The sequence below is a fragment of the Peromyscus californicus genome, unplaced genomic scaffold (genome assembly GCF_007827085.1).
Source record: "Peromyscus californicus insignis strain IS unplaced genomic scaffold, ASM782708v3 Scaffold_10__1_contigs__length_136768540, whole genome shotgun sequence".
Taxonomy (NCBI): Eukaryota; Metazoa; Chordata; class Mammalia; order Rodentia; family Cricetidae; genus Peromyscus; species Peromyscus californicus.
In genome coordinates this window covers 277,412-293,441 of record NW_026294391.1, presented here as the reverse complement: position 1 = coordinate 293,441, position 16,030 = coordinate 277,412, and positions in this window count along the sequence as shown.

Below are 16,030 nucleotides of genomic sequence, written 5' to 3'. Positions count from 1 at the left end.
GCTGAAAGCAGAGAACAGCCACCATAGCACTCACCCCTGTAGCTGGCACTTTTCTCTCCTGCAGGCCTTTGTTCTGGTGGCCCTTGTTGTCTGCCATCATCCCTGTGCCAGCACCCTGCATTCGTCTTCTCAGTTGTCTGATAAGGAAGAAACATTTTGCTTCTTTTTAGGCCTCAGAACCCATCTCCCAGATTTCATGGATTCCAAGGAAGAGGCCTCAAAATCTGTGCTCAGTGACTCTGATGAAGGTCGTGGCCATGAGAGTTAGGGTGAGTAGATATGGAGGGGCTTTTACAAAAAAACTTTTCAGTCAAGATGCCAGGGAAGTTCACAGACAAATCTCCCATTCCTCAGGTCAGAGCTGAGGGAAGAGTGGTGTTGGAAAGTTACGTACTTGGGCACCACATAAAATTCTGAAATATGCAAAAGGAGAATGTATACTTTTATTGGCAGTAAGTAAATGGTAAATGTATAGATGCTGAGTGCACCTGGAAGGAGGGTAAGGTTGGTGAGAGCTGAACAGACTGCTTCAGCTGTGGCTAGTTTGTTTAAAGGCATCAGACAGATCTGAAGCACTTTGAGGGATAATGTTGAGCTCCAACTGAACTCAGTGTGATTCTCCATTAGTATCCATATGCTTGAAATATTTCTTTCTTAAAGTTATGATAAATACTGCTCATGAATCACAGTGTAATTACAATTTTAAATGATAAATCTATCTAAACTTTCAGAATCAGCATCATAAATGCATATTCAAATCTAATAAAGATAAATATTATCCATTAGTATATTAAAATATATTAAGGAAATACAGTTTTACTCCCAACTGAATTTTATTTTGTATGTTCAGCCTGGAAAGGAATTACCTGCTTATGTGTTCAGAAACACAGTCTATATTATTTCCATGCTGGTATTGAATTCATAGACTCAAGGAAACATCCTGCCTCATTATCCCAGGTAAGTGGGACTAGAGGAAAACAGACCATGCCTAGCAGAGAATAGCTGTTTTCCTACTCTACACACAAACACACACACACACACACACACACACACACACACACACACACACACACACACACACAGAGAGAGAGAGAGAGAGAGAGAGAGAGAGAGAGAGAGAGAGAGAGAGAGAGAGAGATGAATGACTACACATATTTCCCACTGCTCAAGTAAGAGATAGAATATAGGCAAAGGTGCCAGGAACAATAGCATGGAATTTTAAAGATTGGGCCTCATGCTACAGCTCCCAGCTGGCCTCAGACTTATAGCAGCTCCCTTGCCTTAGCTTCCCGAATACTGAGATTAGAGGATTGAGTCACCATGTGAGCTTCAATCACACTTGATTAACAGACATAATCATCAACAGTGTAGCCAAATATGTTCCCTTGCTCTTCTTTCTGGCTTCTCAGCTCTAAAAAACAAACAGTCAAAACTGTCTCCAAAGAACTGTGACTCTGCAGTTAAGCAGGCTGGATTCCACAGGCTCCCACTGTAAGTATAATAGATTCATAAATTTGGAGCTTGATATCTGCAGGGTGGTTTTGTTGTTGCCACTTTGTTGTTTCTGTTTTTACATTGAACAGTTCCCTTATACTGGAAAAATTCCAGCACCACTAAGCTAAATCATCAACCCTTCTTCATACATTCTGTCCCACATGATAACCTAGTAAAGTATCTCATTCCAGTCAGTGCTCCAGCTCTAATATGCACTCACAGGTACATCTTGGAGCAAATAGATCACAGGGGAATGCTCTCACTGAACTGGTCTTTATTCCAAATTGGTGAAACCCTGCTGTCTCAGTCTGTCTGTGACAGAAGATGTTAAAAACAAGTGCTTGAAAAAAACCCATGGGTACACGTGAGTTCCAAAAGGAGACCGAGAAACCCTCTCTCCACCTGGCTCTCATGTACTACCCTTCCTTATCTCAGGGCTCAATGAAAGGGATGTGAACATTTGGAGCCATAGGCTAAGGGAAAGGAAGAAGCCAGTGATCTATGAAGAGATCAGTGACCCAGAAGAAGAAGATGAAGAAGAGGAAGGCTGGACCTGTAAGTGACCCTCTGACATACTGTACACCCTAGGATATACACCTTTCTCATATAATATTGGATCCCACATGGTCAGTTGGACCTGCCAATCATCTATTTCTTGTCCTTTGTGGTGCAACATAATGGCTGAATGCAATATCCCCTGCTTCCCCACTCCCTATCAATTATGTTAGAAATCTTTCCTACCCAGAATGTTCCAGGCTCCCAAATCCCAGGTCAGCTCTTAATGTGCAGGCCACACTTTCCTCTGACCTAGGAACTCAGAGGCCGAGTGAGGTTGTCAATATGTTCTAAGCAGAGAGGCTTTGCTTGAAGAACAGAGACTCCAAGGTTGTGCAGAAGGGGGACATGTATGCTTTGCAGTGAAGGAGGGGGAGTTGAACACTAAGAACTCAGTGGGATCTCACTGACACTTGCTTTCCTTTTTTTCTTGTGTCTGTGCCAGACAGGAGAAATAAGCCCATGATGTGAACAAGAACATGATGGGCATCAGGATTATGAGCAGAACTGTGAAACCTTAAGCATCAAAAAGAAACATTCTCAGCAGTTAAAGTTAAGCATCATTTTACTTTCTATATGCCAAGGACTGTTTTGAACATTGATCATACTGTGTGTCAAATGTTAGCATTGCTCTTGTGTGTCCCTCTCATAGCATTGATCATACTGTGTTTTTACTCTATACGCACTATTCGTAGTGTGATCTAGGACCTCTCTTAATGTGTCTAATTGTGTTAAGCACTTTGTTACCATTGTTCTTGTTTGTACCAGTTCATTAGCATTCTTTTTCATATGTTCCAAGAACTCTATAAGCATCACCATTACTACATTCCCTCTATAAGCATTGTCCTTACTAAATTGTGAGCTGTAAGCATTGTTCTTACTTTCTGTGAACAACTCTCACAGCACTGCTGTTACAAGGTACCAAGAACTCTGTGATCCTTTTTTTTTTACTGTGATAAGCACTTTGTAAGATTTTAGTGTCCTGTTGAGAAATAAAAATTAACCATGTGTATTTCTGTGTGTTGCCATGCTTAACTTTTGAAGCAATTATTGGCAGTCCCCTGCAAAAAATAGCACTCCTCTTGTCTCTGATATGATGAACTGTTAAAGGAAATCATAAGTGTTTAAGGCCAGTCTTTTTTTCTCTCTGCAGTTGCTCACACAGAGGTTAACACTGTGAGCATCTGTCACTAACTTTGCCTTATTACAAATGAGTCTGAGATAAGTTTTGCGAAAGTTTTCTGTCTGGTGCAATCCACATACTTTCAAGTCCATATTCATGTACCCTGACACAGTCACTAACAGTGGACATTTGTACTATTGGCTCTGTTTACTCTTGTGAGGGCATGTTGGAGATGTTAAGGACAGAATTTAGAGACACAGTTGCTGTACTAAAGTTGTTATTCTTTCAACAAACACCTAATATGTGGAATGATGTCCTAGGGCTGGAAGAGACGTGGTGTGGTGGGGCAGACAAATATCCCTGCCCAAGTGAAGGTGGTACCTAGCATAGCTTTCATTCTACCCTAGATGAGAGCTAGAAACACAGATGTATCTGAGACATCTTGCCACAGCTCCTAGAGCTATCTATCATCTGCAGGGGAGGTGAGTTTGGGTTTCACTGGGATAACAGGAACATTAAAGAGAAGTGTGTATGATAGGGGAGGGAGACTGAATATGTCCAGGTTATGCTCCTAATATTTAGTTTGAGGTCATTTTCCAAGATAAGGAGTCTTAAGTGAGAGAGAATGCAGGAAAAGAGGGTCAAGAGTGCTGTTGGCAGTGGAATAAGGAGGAGGGAGAGCTAGGTAAAGTGTGCAGAAGGGAGCTGCAGAGAATCAAGCAAGAGCCAGGGAAACCATGGGATATCATTTTATTCTCCACAAGAATACATACAGAGTACACAGAAAAGACACAACAAAGATGTGCTGTTGCTTTTCCAGAAAAACAAAAAATTCATAGATTGTCTGACACATGAGACGTCCACAGGAAGTGTGACTCAAAGGTACTGATTCATGATAGAAAACTTATTTTTAAACAATTTGGGGAATGTACATGTGGTGGGGGGGTCAGAAGACAACTTGGTGTAATCAGTTCACTTCTCTCACCATGTGATTTCTGGGGATTGAACTCGGATTGTCAGGCTTGGTAGCAAGCACCTTTACCCACTGAGCCTTCTTTGCTTGCCCAAGGAAATATTTTCATAATGCTCTTTTAGTAGTTGGAGATTCCTGCCCCTATTCTCCCTCCCCCACCCTTTACTGTTTCTTCCCAGGTGACAGATGCAAATTGATGCTGGGGACACTGCTGTTACATGTCCCAGCTACCAGGCCACCTGCTCTCAATGTGTGGCCCAGTAAGACAGAAATGATGTTATGATAGGTTACTGAAACTTTTCCTGGCTTAAATATACTTGGCAATAATTTTGTGGTATGCTTCCAGGGTCTAACTGAGGATCTCCCATATGCCATAAAAGGTCTCTACCATTGAGTTACATTTTATCATTTAGTGTCCTCATCACTCTGACCATATGCATGGGAAAATAATTTCAAGAGGAAAGCCTCCTTTGGGGTACACTGTTTGAAATGGCTCAGTTCAGGCTCGCATTTGTGATAAACTTGTGCTGAACAGAATATAACAGTTTATTCCACAGAGTTTTCTTCAGTTTTTCCTAGACAGTAAAGAGAAAAAAGGAGAGAACATGAAGGAGTCAGGGCAAGATCTAGTCCCAGGTAAATCCCACAGTTACTAACTTCCTCCAAAAAGGCCTCATCATTTGCTTTTTAACCACCTCTCAATAATGCCTCCACTTATGAACCCACTAAGGGATTCATGCATTGATGAGGCCCAAGCCCTCAAGATCACATTATGTCTGGAAGAACCTTTTTATACAAACACACAGGTGACATTTACTAATTTCCTGAACTTAATCAAGTTTACAGTGGAAATTAATCATCAGGTATATATACACACAGCCATTTTCATTAAATTTGTTTGACATCCAGTTTTCTATCTGCTTACCACATACTCCATGACTGGGAATTAGAGGGGAGAGAGAGAGAGAGGAGAGAGAGAGAGAGAGAGAGAGAGAGAGAGAGAGAGAGAGAATGAATATATGTGTACTTATGGTACTGGGTCCATCTCAGAAATTGTTTTTTAGGATGATTGGGGAATGTAATTTTGACTCAGTTTCCCACTATGTGGACCAGGATATAGTGGAACTTGCTTTGTAGTCCTGTGCTGGTCAGGTATTTTTTTCTTGACACAAGCTAGACTTAGCTGGAAAAAGGGAAGCAAAATTGTAGCCGAATTTCTAAATGGTCTTATTAAAAAAAACAGAGCCAAATATAGGGATGAAAGCCTTAGAGATCAGGGAAATAGTGAGAACCACCAACCAACCTTACCTCACCAGCTCTGCATCTCCCAAAAGTGAGCTACTTCCTGTCTACCTGTGCCTTTATTGCCTTGTTGTTCTGCCCTCTCATTGGTTCTTAGTCCAGCTACCTCACTTCCTGTCTGTCAGTACAGACCTGCAAGTATCTATAGTTGGTACTGGGATTAAAGGTGTGTGTCACCACGCTTGGCTCTGTTCCCTAGTATAGCCTTGAACACACAGAGCCCCTGCCTGCCAAGTGATAGGATTAAGGGTGTGTGCTACCACTGCCTGACTTTTGTGTTTACTTAAAATGGCTTGCTATTTCCTCTGATCTCCAGGCAAACTTTATTATTAACATACAAATAAAATATCACCACATTTCAGCACAAATGAAGTATCACCACATATAATTGAGGAATTACCTCCTTCAGATTGGCCTGTAGACAAGTCTATGGAGCAGTTTTTGGTTAAAAATTGGTGTAGGAGGGCCCAGTTCACTGGGCAGTGCCACCTCTGGGCAGGTGGTCATGAGTTGTATAAGGAAGCAGGCTGATCAAGTCATGGCGAACAAGCTAGTAAGCAGCATTCCTCTACTGTCTATGTTTCAATTCCTGCCTCCAGTTTCTTGCCTAAACTTCCTATCTATAAGACGTATGGTGATACTGTCTTCTCCAAAATATTGTGCACCCTAATAAACTTATCTGGGGTCAGAGAAGAGAACAGCCACTAGATACAGAGGCCAGAAAATGGTGGCACACACACACCTTTAATCCTGGCATTCCAAAGGCAGAGATCCATTCCGATCTCTGTGAGTTCAAAGTCACACTGGAAATAGCCAGGCATGGTAACTCACGCCTTTAATCTCAGGAAGGGATGGCAGAAAGCAGAAAGGTATATAAGGCATGAAAACCAGGAACTAGAGCTGGTTAAGCTTTTAGGCTTTTGAGCAGCAGTTCAGCTGAGATTCATTCGGATGAGGACTCAGAGGCTTCCAGTGTGAGGAAACAGGATCAGCTGAGGAACTGGCAAGGTGAGGTGGCTGTGGCTTGTTCTGCTTCTCTGATCTTTCAGCATTCACCCCAATACCTGGCTCCCAGTTTTGATTTTATTAATAAGACCTTTTAAGATTCGTGCTACAAAGACAAAATAACCCTTGTCCTCCCCAAGTGGCTTTTGATCATGGCATCTATCACAGCAATAGAAAGTAAACCAAGTAAAGCACAGCTTGCCTCTAATTTGCAATGTTAGTGCCTCAGCCTCCATGGTGCTAGGATTACATGAATGTATGACAATGTTTTGCTGTCAATAAATTTCTAATTGTTTCTAAAATTAAATAACTGTCCATAGAAGACAACTAGGGAAGAGAAGGGATGAGAGAGAGAGAGAGAGGGAGATGCAGAGACAGAGAGACAGAGAGACAGAGACACACACAGAGAGAAGCAGTAGAATCACCAGAAGGAAAGAGGTCTGAATTTCACTCATCAAAGCAGACATGCCCTGGACCCAGAGTATAGCTTTGAAGAAAATCCCCTAACAAACCTGCGTAAGACCTTGGGCTAGACTGCCAGTGGAGAAAAATTAGTACACACATGCATGCATACAGCACAGCTGCATAATGGCTGCATCGGGCCTGCAGTGTCTGAGATGGCACTGTGTTGCTGGGACCTTGGCACCAACTCTCACTTGCCTTCATTTGCATGTGTTATCATTCAGTGACCAGTCTAGCCTCCTATGTAGTAGCCATAGCTACCCAGCCAGGCTATTCCAAAGCTCAGAGGGCTTGGGTGTGACTGGCCTCCATATCTTGCCCAGCATCATTCCATCTTGTGCATGAAGGCAGATCACAGGTACAGCCAGACCCAGGGCTGCAAAAAATAGACATACTACCATCACTGTATAGTAAAGAAGCCATGTACTATGTAGATCTTGTCTTCTGACCTTTGTTATCTGTGTCATTATCATGGTATTTGATTGCTCCGTTCTAGAAGGCACCAGCATTCTGTTTTATGCTAACCTTCAAGAGAAATTATTTTTTTTCTCACTCTGTTGTCCAGCAACCTGTACAACATTCAGAGGGTGAAAAGTCAAATATGAGAAGTAGTAAGGCAGAACAGTCAACAAAAAATCAGAATGAGTGCTCAGATATGAAAGATTTCAATAGTTGAAAAGTAATCCAAGATCCAAATGAATGTGAAGAAGAGGAGATAATCTTTTGTGCAGGCATCATTACTGCCATAGTCATATCTTGACTTCTTGTGGACTTCAGTGCTGTAGAGGAAATAGTGTCACACAGGTCCACATCCTTAAGTTGAAATCTTAATGCTCCATGCGACTATACTGGGGATACAGTCTTCAAGGAACTTATACAGGTTAGAGGAGAGCATAGTCACCAATACCTGGAGCCATGAACAGATTTAACTGTTTAGGTACTCGGGGGACTGATAGGAAGTAAGGTTTGGAGCATATCCAGGGAGAGAGGTATTGCTTCACAGAGGGTTGCCCAGTTAGAGGCTCAACTCTTCGAGAGGTATGATACCTCTGGAGTATCAGCTACAATCAGTCCTGGGGACACCGACCCCCGGTTTGGAGCAGTGAGTAGCCATGAATTAACCCCCCCACCCCTAAAAATAGTCAGAATGTGTCTGAAGAGAAACAGCTTCTGATAGAAGTCACAGTACACAGGCTTAAGACAAAAGGCATTTCAGTCAGCTCCAGTCTGTTTACAGGCTTAGATAAGGAAGCAACAGACTATCTTAATCCCATAAGGCCTCCTAAAAAACATAAGGAAAGATTTAGGAGACCCCTAAAAGCGGTCAACCTTATGAAATTGATTTACCATCAGATTGTGATAAGCGGCAGAGATACTAACCCCTCCCTTTTAGGGAGAAACCTGCTGTTACTTCATTCAGGGTCTTACAAGGAGGTAACACAATATTATCACACTACAAGACCTCCTGAGAGTGTAAACTAGAACTAATGAAGTTCACTATGTTCTCCACAGTAGCAGCAGCGTCCTGCTATAAACAGTCTTTTTTGCTAAAACTATTGGAATCTAAGGGCTAACTTGAGTCCTAAGCTTCTCACTCCAGCAGCAAACTAGGAGCTCATTTCAGCGGCCTTCATTTAAATAATAATGCAAGCCTCACAGCCAGTGCAGATTTAAAAACTAATGGCAACTCTCAGCTCTACTAAAAATGGTGTCGTTTTCTCTCTCTTTCCTCTTTCTGGGTTGACTATTAAGTTCTTGGTAATTTACGAAAATTTTGCCCAAGTACAAGAACTTCAGTTAACCCATTAAAAAAGAAAAACAGGTCCTGGTTAGGGGACGCCCTACTATGACCTTTATGAATTCATCAGACCCCCGAAGACTTTTGGGGCTTGGAATCCTAAACATCTGCCTTCTTCTCTCTGAACCTAACTATCTGCTATCTGCATCTAAGCTCACTTCTGCCTGTGAGTCGTCTCCACCCCTCTCCTCACCTTGCCATTCCCAGTGGCTATCTGGCTTGATACAGACTGGCTGCAGCTGCTACAAAAAAAAAAAAAATCCTCCTCTGTTTTAGTTTTTTACTGTGCTTATCTCATTTCATGATACACCTTAAAGGATTTATTAAATTGTTACTCTCCTCATATGCTATATTTTTTAATAAGGGTTCCTGTTTCTATATTAAAATAACTTCAGTACAAACTTAATATTTTTAAGGCTAAACCTGACAGGTATAAAACCTAAGTTCTAAGTTTATAAAGACAACTAACTTATAAATTGTTAAGAATAAGTTTACTTTAATTAAAGATAATTAAAAAATAAAACTTGATTGATTAGCCGACCTAAACTGTAAACTGTTAAGGATAAGTTGTACTTAAGCTATAAGCTTTTAGAGATAATTATCAGGATACAAATTAAAACTTGATCATCATAAATGATCAAATTCTCTAATGTATACAAAATCATATTTCTATACATGCTAAGTATACTAAATTTCATATAATCAATTCATTACTTAGCCCCCTAGCATTTAAAATGTTTAAGCTTTGGACAAAACTGCCATACCCCTTACTGCAAGGGTTTTGTCCAAACTATGCTTTGAGATCATTTAGATTATATCCCCATTTACCAGGCCTAAAAGATAATTTGCTTTACTATCCAAATTCATAGAAAAGGTAGCTTGCCAAACAGATTTCAAAATAATCTTTGACTGTTCCTTTGTTTAAAGGAATTCACCACACTGGCTAGTCTCAGTAATCAATCACCTGTATCTCCTGATGAATTAAATACAAAAATGCTTTTAGATGTAAAGTTTTTATAAGGATATGAATGATTAGATATAAAGAATGTTTAAGAACAAACATTAAGAAATAGTTTATTATATGTGTAATGCAAGTCATTGGAATAGAGAAATATAACATATGAACATCTAGATATGTTATAAATGATGCGTAAATCTCAGCAAATAACCTGGAGATACTGAGGATGTATGCTTAAGTTAGATCTAGGGATAAAGTTTTTATTGAAGTCTGAGATATATAAGCTTTAGGAATGGACTTATATGCCTTAATACAAGAGTCTGCAGACCTCCCCAGAAGGGACACTGGGGCTAAATATAGGCTGTAGCTCCTCTGCTGTATACGTTTTAAAAATTGTCCCAGTAAAGATTGATCCTGACTTTACTGAAGAAATTAAGATTATTGTACAACCCTGCCATGGACTGGCTCACTGGGAGTACCACAACTGTAGGAGAACCAGGGCTTGGGCAGTCAGGAAGGCAAGGATTTGGCGAATGACAGACAGACAACACACTCAGAAGTGGTTTGAATCTGCTGCAATTTTACTTCTGCAAATCAGTAGTTTATATACAGAAAAGAAAACTATCAAGTCATACAAGGAACAACAAGAGCTTGGCAATAATTCAATTACATCATCTTTAAAAAAACAGCAAGCACACAATTATTAATTGGCGCTAGACATATCCCTTCACCCACAAGAACTTTATGACCCAAAGAGCAGTCTGTGTTTTTTTTTTTTTTTTTTTTTTTTGGTTTTTCGAGACAGGGTTTCTCTTGTAGCTTTGCGCCTTTCCTGGGACTCGCTTGGTAGCCCAGGCTGGCCTCGAACTCACAGAGATCCGCCTGGCTCTGCCTCCCGAGTGCTGGGATTAAAGGCGTGCGCCACCACCGCCCGGCCGCAGTCTGTGTTTTTTAAACTTAGTATGGTCCCTAGACTTGTGTAGGCTTCTTGCAGCTGTGTCCTTTGTCTTTATCTCAGCCGCTCGCTAGTTTATTATTCATTTTTACTTTTCTGGTTCTCATGACCCATTTAGCCAATTTGGATGCTACAGATCCTCCCTAAGTCTTTCTTTAGTTCTTTTATCACATATCTCTTTAATATAAAACCTTTTTACCTGCTGAAATATGGACTCTTATACTTTTATGCCTGTAAGGGGAAGGGGTTCTGCTGTAGTCCTTAAGTTTCCCATATTGAACTTCCTCAATGGAGGGGCCCATCATCTGCCTCCAATGAGATAACATTTTCTGCCATAAATCACTTTAGTTGGGATTCCTAAAGGATTCCTAGTGGGTGAGTGTTCATTCCCTAGAAGTGCCTGAACTATTCTACTTTCTATTATCTAGTGGCTTGGGGTCTTTAAGGAATAGCTCATTTTGCTATATCTAAATAAGGTCCATGTCCAGCTTCCCCTTTCCTCCATAGTTCACAACCCAAGCATTCATTAATTTTGGCTGTGCTTCATAGATTAATTAGAACATTATCAGAAAAGCAGTTATACAGAACCCATAGCCAGGGAGCTCATGATCCATGAAGCACGTCTCCTTCGAGAAGGAGGCATAACATGGGCACTCTGCTAGGGACCTCCAGGAAGCTTAGTCCCGTGGGACACATATCTCCCATCCGCTATTATTGACATAATTGTTCATGTCACATGGACGACACTAGAGTTGGTGTGGCACAACCCCCTACAAAAACAATTCAGATTCATGCACGGCAGCGACTAAGGGAGCTGCTGATGTGGTTTCCAGTGACATGGCCTTTTGGGTTCAGGAAATTAAATATTCCAAACCAGCTAAACACTTAAAATACAGGGAAAAATAATTGGCTTGCTAGTCATAAGCACGGATGTTTCTTATATTTCAGGAAAAGATTTGCCAAGTACCTAAGACGACGATTACTCCTTCATCTCTTACAGGCCTAGGTCAACCTAATATTATTGCTAGCAGCTCAAAAATATTAAGATGGTCAGATAGATAAAATTATGGCATATTCTGCATATTCTGCCCATATGTTATCCTCCATACCTAACACACTATGGGGAAGAGACATGCTGTAACAAATGGATGTACCATTAATCTCTGCTATGAACTAATATCAGCTCAAAGGCATTAGATGGGTTTTAAACTGAAAAACCTTGTATAAACAAACCCAAGGCATAACTGAGCCCATTATTCCAGAAACTATAATGACAGATATGGCTTAAGGTATCAAAATTTATCCTAGGGGCCACTGTCCACTGTTGACCCTACTACTTGTAAATCTGATGCTCCTATCTGGGTTAAGCAATGACCTTTAAATGCTGAGAGAATTGTAATTGCTACCTGTCTGGTGGAGGAAAAACTTAAATATTGAACATATAAAGCCCCCCACCAGCCCTTAAATCACCCCAATATCTTTTTATTTAGGAAAGTCAGGCTTATATACTGCTACAAGATGTTAAGAAATTAAATAAAATTTATTTAAAGCCAAGAGGAATCTCACAGTCTGCCATGCTATCTTCCATGTCATCCCTAGGAATCAAGATAACAATTGTTATAAATTTACAAGATTGCTTCTTTACCATACCTCCTCACCCTAAAGATTGTCAGCATCTCACTTTCAGCTTGCCTACTCACCCTGCCATGATGGAGGCCAAAGCTGACATACAGAGCAGGAAATGTGAGTTCTGTTTATCCAGGACTCATTTATTTTATTTTATTTTATTTTATTTTATTTTATTTTATTTTATTTTATTTTATTTTTTGGTTTTTTGAGACAGGGTTTCTCTGTGTAGCTTTGCGCCTCTCCTGGAACTCACTTGGTAGCCCAGGCTGGCCTCGAACTCACAGAGATCCACCTGCCTCTGCCTCCCGAGTGCTGGGATTAAAGGCGTGCGCCACCACCGCCCGGCAAGGACTCATTTATTGAGCAGAGTTCCTCATTATATATACAGATTAACTATCAGAACTGTCAATTACAGCTTCCTCACAGTCCCCCAACCTCTATGTATGTATATATGTATATGTATATACATATATCTTACAATACATTTATTGTACAGATGATATTATATTTATATCAAACTATGAAACTTATGAGTCTATAGAATGACAAATAGTTCTACAGGATATACTGGCACCTTTTCATATGTCTGTCCAACAATCACAAATTCTCTCCCTATGGAAGTTTACCCATGAGGCTTACATCCTTATGATTTATGGTTATGAAATAAGAAGTAATGCACCATTTATTTCACTGTTTTTCAATTTTAGGAATGCCTAGAGCTCATATATAGACAACAGCCTTACATGTACTTCAAGAGCTCTTAAGAATTGATGCGTAATTTTTCATGTCTCCCACTACAGGTATTCCTTATTACCCCCAGGCCAAGCCACAATTCCTGTTGTTTTCATAATGTCAGGAAGAGGATACATGTCTTTACAGGACATTGACCTGCCTTTATGAATGCTGGATTGCCTGGTCACACCACAGGGCTAGACCGCTACAGGACAAAGGCGCTCGCTCCTAGCTGAAAGTCTGAATACAGGCTGTTATTTACCTCTAGATTCTTAAATATTAAGCTTTAAATATAAATAAATTGATGCAATTTCAGATCCTTTTGATGAACTGTTCATCAATGATATAAAACTAACAAATATGATTAAAAGTAATAGTTCTGTTCTGAATGTATTTCATTAATTTTGGTCAAAAGATAAATGAGACTTGAGAGATATATAAATGACACTTTTCAGATGTCATTCTCTGGCTATCCTGATGTTTTGTTGAGGCTCCAAGGATTCATAATTTTGTTCTGATAAAATTTACCACTATTATATTGCTAATATGTCTAAGATTTTGTCTATTAAGAAGGTTCTTATAAGCTCTACCAGATCAAAATTTGCCAAATCTCACAAGCCAAGAAGGACTGGGAGGAGTGCAACCTAACTACAGTTTTTATCTCCCACTTAAAAAATTTCTTTTTCTTCTCTGGGGGGGGAGGAGCCTTCCCTCTCCCTGGCCTGATATCCACTTCTCTCATCTGCTAACCATACATTTAATATTCCATAGTACACCTAAGAGAAAAAGTTTCCTCTTTAAAACTTATCTTTAAAACTCCTCAGCTACATGTTCTACCATTAACACACATATTTGTTTCCAGCAGAAATTCTAACCATTGAAAGAATTAGAGGTCGTCATCCTCTGGACCATGGACATGCTGTCTAGCTGCAGGTCTGCACCCCACCGTCCAGCCCACACCGATGTGCTGTCCGGCCCAGCCCTGTGTCACACCCTCCAGCCCAGGAGACAGAAAATTCTGCTACACTGCATGTCTCACAGAGCCTGAAACAGTCTATGCTTCCTGGGTTTCCACTGCATTCCAGGCCTCAAGACCCCCTAACTTCGCCCCCATGTCAGCAGGAAGTATCCATGAGGGATTTCTACAGCCCCCTTTGTCATGTACCCCTTTTATGAACTGAAATATCCAGCCCAGGGGCTGGACTGCCCTTAAAAAAATGCTCTACTGTTAATTGTATAATTTCTGCCCATGATCCTGAATTGTATGTACTACCAGACATTCTCCTCGTGTACTTATGACAATTGTTCTGTATGTAAGTCTTGCTATGTATACACTGACACAGGTTGTTACTGTTTTCTCATAGCTAGTGGTTTAATATTGCATTGATTACAAGTTTAAATTAGGAAAGCTTTAGCTGCAGCCCTGGTTACACAAGTTCTCCTGACTAACTCAGGTAACTCTTTAACTATGCCCCCTTAAAATACAGGTTAAACAAATTTATACCACTAACCAAAGATCAATAGATAGAGTTAATGTTCCAAACTAACCATTTCGTTTTGATAAGTCACAATCATAGGATTCAGAGAATTTTTGACCATATTATGCCTTACCAGCTAATGGTAGATTTTTATGTTACCCATCTGCTCCCTTTTTGAGACAGAGATATTCTAACTATATACAACTATACCTATTAGATGGTTAAACTAATCCTCAGCCTGCCATCTATATAGACTATTGATTATAAATATATATTATTGGTACAATATTGATTAAATATCAATATTAATTAATAATTACTTATCATTTTTCAAGTCATCTCCAAATTTAAGTTTATCTACATATTCACTGCCCTAGGGAGAATGAGAACTTTATTTAAAATAAATGAAAAAAATGGGAACTGCTACAGGCCGCAGGAATATATCATAAGAACTCAGATGGTTATGGCAAAGTCACTACCTGGAGGGATCAGGGAATTCCTCCAGAGGAAACCAAATTTCAAGGAGCTTTTGGTGTTATTTGGCTTGTTATATATCAGCTGTCTTCTCTTATGAAAATCATGTGTGCCTTCATAGTTTTCCCAATTGACTTTTCCCTCAGAAGGGCTAACAGTGTGGACTGATCACTCTCTGGACATAAATATTCAAAGTATTTGGAGAACAGCCTCAGAAAAGGCTTCCTCTGGAACCAGATATCTCCCTTAGCCACTTTCAAGGACTAACAGTAATAACAATGCACATGCAAGTCTCCTGATTTAAGATAAATTCCACAAGGAGACACTGCCTAGGCCAGGTGGACATTAAGTAATAGCTTTAAACAATTTAGCTGGGACCCTCCTTTCTTACAACCTACTAACTTTATAGACCTCTAACTCCTTACCTAACCACTTCTAGGAATATTTAGATAACCTTCTGTGCTAACAGCTATGCTCAGCCTAAACCCCAGTTCAAGCCTCCCTGTTATCATCATTGGCAGCATCCAGCCAATTATCATCTCATTGGCAGCATCCAGCCAGGTCCATCCCCAGATGGAGGAAAGTACCTTATCCGAGATACCTCTGTACTAAGAACAGACTTAAGCATCCAGGCTATCTGTTTGAGAAGGCCTGATGGATGTGCCCATTAAGCTCACCTTCCTCCTTTCCCAAATCTTACCTCTAGTTCCAGATCTCCCTTTAACTATCACCTGAGGCATCTAGCTGTACACAGGTTGCCTAGCGACCAAGCACACTTTCCCCTACCCTGCAGAAAAAAGGCAAATAGCTTGGACAGATAGGATCCACAGGAAAAAAGAAGGCAGTTTTATTTTCTCCCATTGACCTAGCAACTTATAGATTCTTAACATTTTCTACCAATCACGTTTAAGACTATAGTGGTGCACATAAGATCCCTCTTCTTAGATATTACCCGAATTTAGCCTTTAGTTAATTCATTTCCCCATTGGCCACTTCCCTTTTAGGTTGAAAATGATAATTAACAATTACTGCCTCTCTATGTGATTCTTATCACCCCTCCATTTGACCCTGGAAGCCTGGCTTTGCACTGCG